This window comes from Monodelphis domestica, chromosome 1 (genome assembly GCF_027887165.1).
Source record: "Monodelphis domestica isolate mMonDom1 chromosome 1, mMonDom1.pri, whole genome shotgun sequence".
In the NCBI taxonomy this organism is placed as follows: domain Eukaryota; kingdom Metazoa; phylum Chordata; class Mammalia; order Didelphimorphia; family Didelphidae; genus Monodelphis; species Monodelphis domestica.
Genome location: NC_077227.1, coordinates 126,882,865 through 126,892,175, shown reverse-complemented (window position 1 = coordinate 126,892,175; position 9,311 = coordinate 126,882,865).

Below are 9,311 nucleotides of genomic sequence, written 5' to 3'. Positions count from 1 at the left end.
CAGGCCAGGGCGAAGACACTAAACTGCGTCCCGACTCCCGGCGCCCCGGGAAAGCCTGGCCTCGGGGACGACTCGGAGAGAGGTGCAGAGATGCAGAAGTAGCCGTCATCCTCTCCCCGAGCTCCTTAACCTTCGGCCCACGCCCACGGCCCCTACCCCACCTGCTCCGGGACTGGCCCTCAGCCCTTACTCAGGCAGCCGGTCAAACTTGGGAACAGGGCGCAACCTGATGCCGTCATCCCCGCCCCCCCTCCACACCCCTAAAAAATCCCGCCCCCTTCTTTCACCCCCTCGGCCCAGCCCACTGTGGAGAGAGGGAGGAGAATGCTGGAGGAGGGAGCTGGCGGAGTGCAGTAATTCGGGGGCCACTTTGGGAAGTAGTTGTGGGGAACAGAGACCGAATTGGAGGACTGAGGCATGGCAGGGATCAAAAGGATGGGAGGATAGGGCAATTGCCAAAGTACTGTAGACGTGGAAAAATGACTTGCCTAAGGTCAAACAGCTAGCAAGTGGTCAGAGCCAAGCCTTGGACCTAGATCTTGTGACCATAAATCTCTTGATCTGCCCACTATCCTAAACTGCCTCTAAGAAAGATGGGAATGCGGAAGAGGACTGGAGGGAGCCAAATGGGAGGGTCTTGGCAATTCTAAAAGAGGTTTGTCTTCACAGGCACTGAAAGACTATTCTCCATCACCTCACGAATCTCTTCCATCTCTCTCTCTCCCTCCCCCTCTCTCTCCTCTCTCTCTCTCTCCCCATCTCTCTCTCTCCCACCATCTCTCTTCTCTCTCTTCTCTCTCTTCTCTCTCTCTCTCTCTCTCTCTCTCTCTCTCTCTCTCTCTCTCTCTCACACACACACACACACTCATACACACACACTCATACACACACACACACACACACACACACACACACACACCCCACCCTACAGGATCTCTACCATGCAACATCTAAAGCATATATTCCCTTCCTCACCACACTCTTCCCTTCTGCTAAGTGAGCATTCTGTACTAATGGGGCCCCAGAAATAATTGGATTTTCCTAGGGAACCTAATTGGGGGAGGAATGCTTTCCAGTTGGAATCCTGATATCCCAAATTAGGGCAATGCCCCCTAACTCTGCATTCTCTCCACCACTTTCCAGTTATTGGTTGGAAAATACTTTGATCCACATGATTTCCCTTGGCTCTCAAGAGTCACAGTCATACAACAGTAAGGACGTTATTTGTAAAGCTTTTTCTGGGTCTTTGTATCCTCAGTATAGTGTCTATACAAGACAGACACAGTGCCATGAACAAATGGGGGTTGAATAAATGATGTTAGTTGGTGCTGCTCATGATAAGAGGAAGCATGGGGTAATGAATAAAGGAATGAAATCAGGAAGAAGTGGTTCAAATCATGCCCCATACACTTACCAGTGATCCTAGTGAGGCCAAACACTCTTTTAGCCCCAGTTTCCTCAACTTTTAAATGGACATAATAATAGCCCTACTTCAGAAGGCTGGGTCTGAGGTTTTAAATGACATAACAAATGCTTTGTATTATTATTATAAAGAAATGTTGAAAGCTAGGGTCAGAAAGGAAGGTTCTTTTCATAAGCTATTCAAGGTTCCAAGGGAAAAGAGCCTCCCAGGAAAACACCTAAATTAGTATCATGTAACTTCAGGGAACATAGATGTGAGTTAATCCAATCTTTTACAGATTGATCAATCAATAAGTATTTGGTAATTTGTTTGTTTGCCTTACCGATTGTCAGAATTAATACTAAGTATTGATTCTAAGGGGAAAGGACTAGATCCATGTTGTAAACCTATGGCAATCCATGCCAGAGGGGGCTGCTCCCTTCCCCCTATTTACTGAACCTGAGGACATCCCCCACCCCTCTGCCCAGCAGGTCTCCTCCCTCCCCTGTCTGGGGTAAGGAGTGGGATGGGGAGGAGGGAGGCTTGCAGTTTAGGTACTTGGCTCAAAATGGTCCTTGCCCTCAAGTAGCTTACAGTCTGACAGAGACAAGAAGAGCATATTTAGGTGTATACAAAACACATACACAGCTGATAAGAGGTAACTTGGGAGCAGCAAAGGGAGTCAGGAAGACACTAGCTGGTGAAAGACAAGAAAAACCTCATGAAGCAGGTGGTCCTTGAAGGGACTCTTAAAGGAAACCAGAGAACAAGAAGGAAAAAGACACCTCAACAAAGCAAGCTTAAAACCATATTTAAAGAACACCTGAGGGGGTAGCTGGGTGGCTAAGTGAATCGAGAGTCAGGTCCAGAGATGAGAAGTCCTGGGTTCAAATCTAGATTCAGACATTTCCTAGCTGTGTGACCCTGAACAAGTCACTTAATCCCCATTGCCTAGCCCTTACCACTCTTCTACCTTAGAACCAATACCCAGTATTGATTCTAAGATGAAAGGTAAGGGGAAAGGAAGGAAGGAAGGAAGGAAGGAAGGAAGGAAGGAAGGAAGGAAGGAAGGAAGGAAGGAAGGAAGGAAGGAAGGAAGCAAGGAAGGAAGCAAGGAAGGAAGCAAGAAGGAAGAGAGAGAGAGAGAGAAAGAAAGAAAGGAAGAAAGAAAGAAAGAAAGAGAAAGAAAGAAAGAAAGAAAGAAAGAAAGAAAGAAAGAAAGAAAGAAAGAAGAAAGAAAGAAAGAAAGAAGAGAGAGAGAGAGAGAGAGAGAGAGGAGAGAGAGAGAGAGAGAGAGAGAGAGAGGGAGGGAGGGAGGGAGGGAGGGAGGAGGGAGGGAGGGAGGAAGGAAGGAAGGAAGGAAGGAAGGAAGGAAGGAAGGAAGGAAGGAAGGAAGGAAGGAAGGAAGGAAGGAAGGAAGGAAGGAAGGAAGGAAGGAAGGAAGAACACCTGAAGAGGAAAAAGAAGATTGACTGCCCCTAGGTGGTAATGGTGGTAGAATTCTGTGCCTGAAGTCAAGACTCGAGTTCAAATTTGACCTTAGACACTGTAAGGATTATATGTGAGCTAGACACTGGTGTTACTTTAAGGCTGGTTAGAGATGGACTAAAGAAGCTTGTTGAGGATGAGGAAGGTGTAAAATGATAGGAGCCTTGAGGGGCCAGCTCCTACACACTCTCATTCACTCCTCCTGGGTAATGCTATCAAGGGAAATTGGGAAATTGGGGTTCCCCTGTTATGTGAGAGTGATGGGAAGATGAAAGAAGGTCTCCCTTATCAGGTGATGTAAGAAGTACCCCCAAATTTCCTGGCACTCGGAGGTCAAGGAGACAAGGCTCCCTGAGTTTTTGACTCAGAGGGGAGGGGATTGGATTAGCACTCTGCTATGGTTGATCTGTAACCTCAACAAATTAACTTCCTTTTAGCTCCTAGAAATAAGCCACTAGAAATGTCTGGCTGTGTGTTGTTTAATGGGCATTGACTATAAGGAAGGATGGGGAGTTGGAATGTGAAAATCAGGGTCCCTGATCTATGCCCCTAAAGGTCTGTCACTCTGGCAGCTGTCAAGCAAAGCAGTTTCTCCTTCCCTTTTCCACTCTTTCTCTCACTCCTAATTTTAATACTACCAGGGCTAAGAAATAGTCTGAGCAGGTGCAAAGGGCAAAGGGGAGAGAGCCAGGCTCTGGGGCAGAAAGTCCACAACCCTCTCGGGTCTGAACAGTCTTAACACTCTGGTGAGATGTTCCTTGAGGTACCATGTTGTTGAAATAACTTTGTAGTAGTAGTCTCAGGGAGAAACACAGGTGAATCCTCGATGGCTTTTGGCAAGATCTCCAGCAAGGAATATCCTTCCTGCCTCTTCAAGATCTGCGTTCAAAAGCCCCCCAGAATTCTTCACAGAATTCCTCTAAGTCCTTTCTTGTCTCCCAGCATCCTCTGCTACCAATGGTCTTTGCTGTCAATCACCTCTTCTTTCAATGATCCATCTTTCTCTTTGCAACCTGCCCTTACAGACACTTACTAACTATATGACCCTAGGCAAGTCACTTGATTTCTATCTACTTTGGTTCTTTTTTTTTTAACCCTTGCCCCTTCCACCTTATAATTAATACTATGTACTATGTATTGGTTCCAAGGCAGAAGAGAGGTAAGGGCTATGCAATTGGGGTGGGGGGGGGGTGGCTGTGGTGGAGTTGAAGTGACTTGCCCAGGGCCACACAGCTAGGAAGTCTCTGAACCTAGGACCTCCCATCTCTAGGCCTGGCTCTCCATCCACTGAGATACCCAGCTGTCCCCTGCCTTGTTGTTGTTTTTTTTTTTAACTATAAAATGAGCATAAAGCATATACTTACCTTTTAGAGTTGTTGTAAAGATCAAATGAGAGAATATTTGTAAAATGCTTAGCACAGTGCCTGCCACATAGTTGGATCTTAAAAAAACACTTCTTACATGTACTCCTAGAACAGCCAAAAAAGCTGAAAGATCATCCAGAGAGGAGAAGAGGAAGAAAAAAGGAAAATGTAGTAGTCAGTCATTCCTTGCTCAGGATTTATCATCCTAATAGGTTCATTGCCTTCATCCAAAATTAAAAAAGAAATTTTTTAAACTCTTTATCATCTGTCTTTATCTGTCTTATCTTCTGTCCAAGGCAGAAGAATAGTAAAGACTAGGCAATAAGGGTTAAGTGACTTGCCCAGGGTCACGCAGCTAGGAAGTGGGTAAGGCCAGATTTGAACCCAGGACCTCCCATCTCTAGGCCTGGCTCTCAATCCACTGAGCCTCCTAGCTGCCCCTGATTCACTGTCTTCTTGGGGTATGTAACCAAGACATATAAAGGACCACCTAGAACTAATCAAAACAGATAACAACTGTCAATTTCTGGTGATTCTCAGAGGCACAAATAACACTTCCCAAAGGAACCTAAAGTGTTGTCAATGAGTAGTAAGTCTTGGGAAAGAAACTGAAGACCAAAAGGGCATACACAGGCTGTGCTTTTGTCACTACTGTTTATTGACGGCAAAGCAGAGAGAACAGAAAAATTAATTGGGGGATTGAATAGTTGGCTAGGAAGAGACTGTTTGAGAATGAGATCTGGATTTCTGCCTCGAAGTTTACAATATGGGATTGAAAAGTTCTTGGCTAGAGATGGAATACACCTAACAAGGGCAGGCAAGAATATGAAAGCAAGACCAGGACAAAGAGAATGAACATAAGAACATATTTGCCAGAGGTCTTGCAAATCTAATCAGACTTTCAACAACAACAACAAAAAAGATAGTGCAAAGATTGCCTCTGTAAATCCCCAAACTCCTGTACTTCAGAGAAGAGAGAGAAGGAGAGGCCTTTTTCTTAATCCTCAGTTAAATAAAAAACCAGTAGGGAGAAGCAGAAAGAAAAAAATCATTTAAAAGAACAACAGAATGTATAAGATATTTGGGAATCTACCTGCCAAGATACAAACAAAAACTACAAATACAACTACTAACCACTGCTTGTAGAAATAAAGATAAACCTAAATAATTGAAAAAATATTAATGGCTCATGGGGAGGGCAAGTCAATTGAATAAAAATGGTATTACTATTTAAATTAATTGACTTATTTGAAATCATCCTAATCAGTCTACACCAGACCACAACCACACCTCCGGTAACAACTGGCGTCCCATGCCCCATGTGCCGCAAAGTTTGAGCTTCAGTCTTTGGACTTCAAAGCCACATGAGGGTACATCAATAGATGATAATGCACAAAGACAATTGTCATTCTCGGTCACCGAGAGACTACCACTAATCAGTCTACCACAGAATCACTTCAGAGAACTAGGAAAAAAAAAGTAACAAAACTCTGAATGTCAAAGGCTTTTACCATCTATTAAAAAATCCTTGAATGAATTGTAAAGTTGATTAAAAGCAAAATAATTTTTAAAGTGGATCTTGGGGAGAAAATTGACTCCATTTTATCCTATATTTGCTATTTTTCTTTTTATTTTCGGTTGTGATACCTCTTTGACATGTATGGAACATTTCCTACAATTTCTTCCTTCCTCTTAATAGTTTTATGACTAAAAACAAGCAAACAAAAAAAAAACCTCAGGGGTCCTCAATAGTTCAAGGGAGTCATCCCTTTCCTTCTCTTTAACCTATCTAATTAAAACCCTTAGCAAGCCATTAACAAATATTTGTTGACTGATTGATAAAGAAGGTATTGCTTTTTGGTGTAGCAAATAACTAGAAACTTAGTGTTTGACAAATCCATAGACCCAAGTTTTTGGAAGAAGAACTATATATTCAACAAAAATTGCTGGGAAAACTGAAAAACAGTAAGGCAGAAACTAGGCACAGACCAACACCTCATACCATACACCGTAGTAAATTCAAAATGGATACATGATATCTAAATAAAAGCTAATACCATAAACAAAATAGAAGAACATAGAATAGTTTACCTATCAGATTTATGGATAAGGGAAGAATTTATGTCCAAAGAAGACATAAAGAACATTATAAAATATAAAATAGATTACTTGGACTACATTAAATGAAAAAGTTTTTGCACAAACAAAACCAATGCAACCAAGAACAAAATGGGGGGGGGGGATTTATATCAAATGTCTCTGGCAAAGACCTCATTTCTCAAATATATAGAAAACTTAGTCACATTTAGAATAGAAAGCATTCCTCAACTGATAAATAGTCAAAGGATATGACTAGACAATACTCAGATAAAGAAATTAAAACTATCTTTAGTCATGTGAAAAAAATGTTCTAAATGACTATTAATTAAAGAAATACAAATTAAAACAACTCTGAGATAACACCTTATACCTCTCAGATAGACCAATATTGCAAAAAAAGGAAAATAAATGTTGGGGGGAATGTGGAAAAAATGAGACACCAATATACTGTTGATGGAACTATGGACTGATATAACAATTCCGGAGAGCATTTTGGAACCATGGCCAAAAGGCCATCAAACTGCTCATACCCTTTGACTCAACAATACCACTACTATATCTATATCCCAAAGAGATCAAAGATAGGGGAAAGGACCTACAGTTGTACACAAATATTTGTAGCAGCTCTTAATGTGGTAGCAAAGAACTGGAAACTGAAGGGATGTCCATCAATTGGGGAATAGCTGAACAAGTTGTAGTATATAAATGTAATGGAATACTATCATGCCATAAAAATAACAAACAAGATGATCACAAAAAAACAAACAAAACTGGAAAGCCTTATATGAAGTGAGCAGAACCAAGAGAACGTTGTGCACAGTAACAGCAATAATGTATGGTGATCAACTGTGAATGGTTTAACTATTATCAACAAGGCAAGGATCTAGGACAACTCCAAGGGACTCATGGTGAACGACGCTGTCCACTGCTATAGAAAGAGCTGACAAAGACTGAATGCAAACTGAAGCATGACATTATTCACTTCATTTTCTCCATGAAATTTTCTCTATTGTGAATGATATGTATCTTCTTTCACAACATGCTAAACATGTAAACACATATTATAGAATAACGCATGCAACCTATGTCACGTTACCTGCCGTCCTGGGAAAGGGGGAAGGGTGTGACAGGAAGAGAACATGGATTATGAAATGTCAAAAAAGAATGTTTGAAAATTGTATTGACACGTAATCTGGGGGAAAAAATAAACATGAAAAAGAAGGTATTGTTTTCTTTGTTCTGGTATAAATGACTATACTCTAGCAAGATTATTGTTCCTTTGTGACAAGTAACAAATATCTCTTTTTGCTGTATTAAGTATCTTTTCTTGCCTACATGCTATATTTTTACCAAAACTGCTTTATAAGAAATTGTTTCTCTGTCTCACATAGAGAGGATGGCATACATACATACATACACACACATGTCTGTGCCCACACACACTCACTTCTGTTTTGTTTTGCTTTTTTCAATTTCTGTTCTTTCAATTCCTTACCTTTTGTCTCAGTATCAATACTGTGTATTGTTTCCAAGGCAGAATTGCAGTAAGGGCTAGACAATGAAGCTTAACTGACTTGCCCAGGGTCACAAAGTTAGGAAGTATCTGGGGTCAAATTTGAACTCAGGACCTCCTGACTCTAGGCCTGGGTCTCAATCTACTGAGCCACCCAGCTGCCCCCCTGGTAGCCAAAATTTTAAATTATCTGGGTGGGGTGGTGATAGTGTAAAAATGGACTTGAATCCAGGACTTCAATCCCCAGAAGTCCTTGCTCCATTTCCCCAGAATGCTTTGTAATCTCCTTGTAACCTCACTTGGGCCAAGAGCCTTATTCCTTTTCTGCCTTGGAACCCATACTTAGTATCCATTCTAAGATGGAAGATATGGGTTTTTAAAAGGAAGAAGAAGAAGAAAGAAGAAGAAGAAAGAAGAAGAACAAGAACAAGAACAAGAACAAGAACAAGAACAAGAACAAGAAGAAGAACAAGAACAAGAACAAGAACAAGAACAAGAACAAGAACAAGAACAAGAAGAAAGAAGAAAGAAGAACAAGAACAAGAACAAGAACAAGAACAAGAACAAGAACAAGAACAAGAACAAGAACAAGAAGAACAAGAAGAAGAAAGAAGACTCCAGAGGTAATAGGGAGCCTTTGAGGGGGAAGAATCTTGAGGGAGGTACATATAGGTAATAACTAGCAGAATTTGAATTCATACCCAGGTCCTCTAACTCCAAACCAAGTACTCTTTTTGTATGAAAAAAGAGGAAAGGGAGAAGAAAATTCAGCCTACTCTCTCCCTGTAAGTACAGCAGAAAAAGAGTCCTTAGGAGGTATCAGCAAACATTAACACCACTCCCAAAGCCTTTTCATAAAACATGGACCACATGGATAACTAGGTTGAGTTGGGGCAAGTAAAAAGGTAATGGACTCAGCTCATAAGACCCAAGGCTGGGATTCCTGGATCCTGGATCGTGGATCTGGAGTGCAGAGCCTTAGGAATAAGTATACCATGTGTCTGTTCCCATCTTTACATAACTCACAGCGAACAACATGATATTTAAATGAAAAGCGAGGACCAGGAAAAGAAGTTACAAGGGGTGGGGGTTAAGAGAGGAAATAGATAGTCCTGCCTACTTTCCCTAAATGAGGATATATAGGAAGATATTATTTCTAGGTAGATTATATATATGTATGTATATACATATATATAAACCTCAGGTCTTTAATGAGCCCCCTTCTTCTTCCCCACTAGCTGCCTGAGATGCCAGTTGCCATGTTTCTCTCCCCTCTCAAGGTCCCCTACTCCTCAAAACATGGGACATCCTGTGAATCTTAAAGATTGGCATTGCCCCTGTTCTCTTCTTTTCTCTAGTTCCCCTCTCCTTAAGCGGGATTTCAGCATGTTCAGGACTACAAATTGTATGCACTATGGGGGTGGGAGGAGGTCTCCTGGTACAA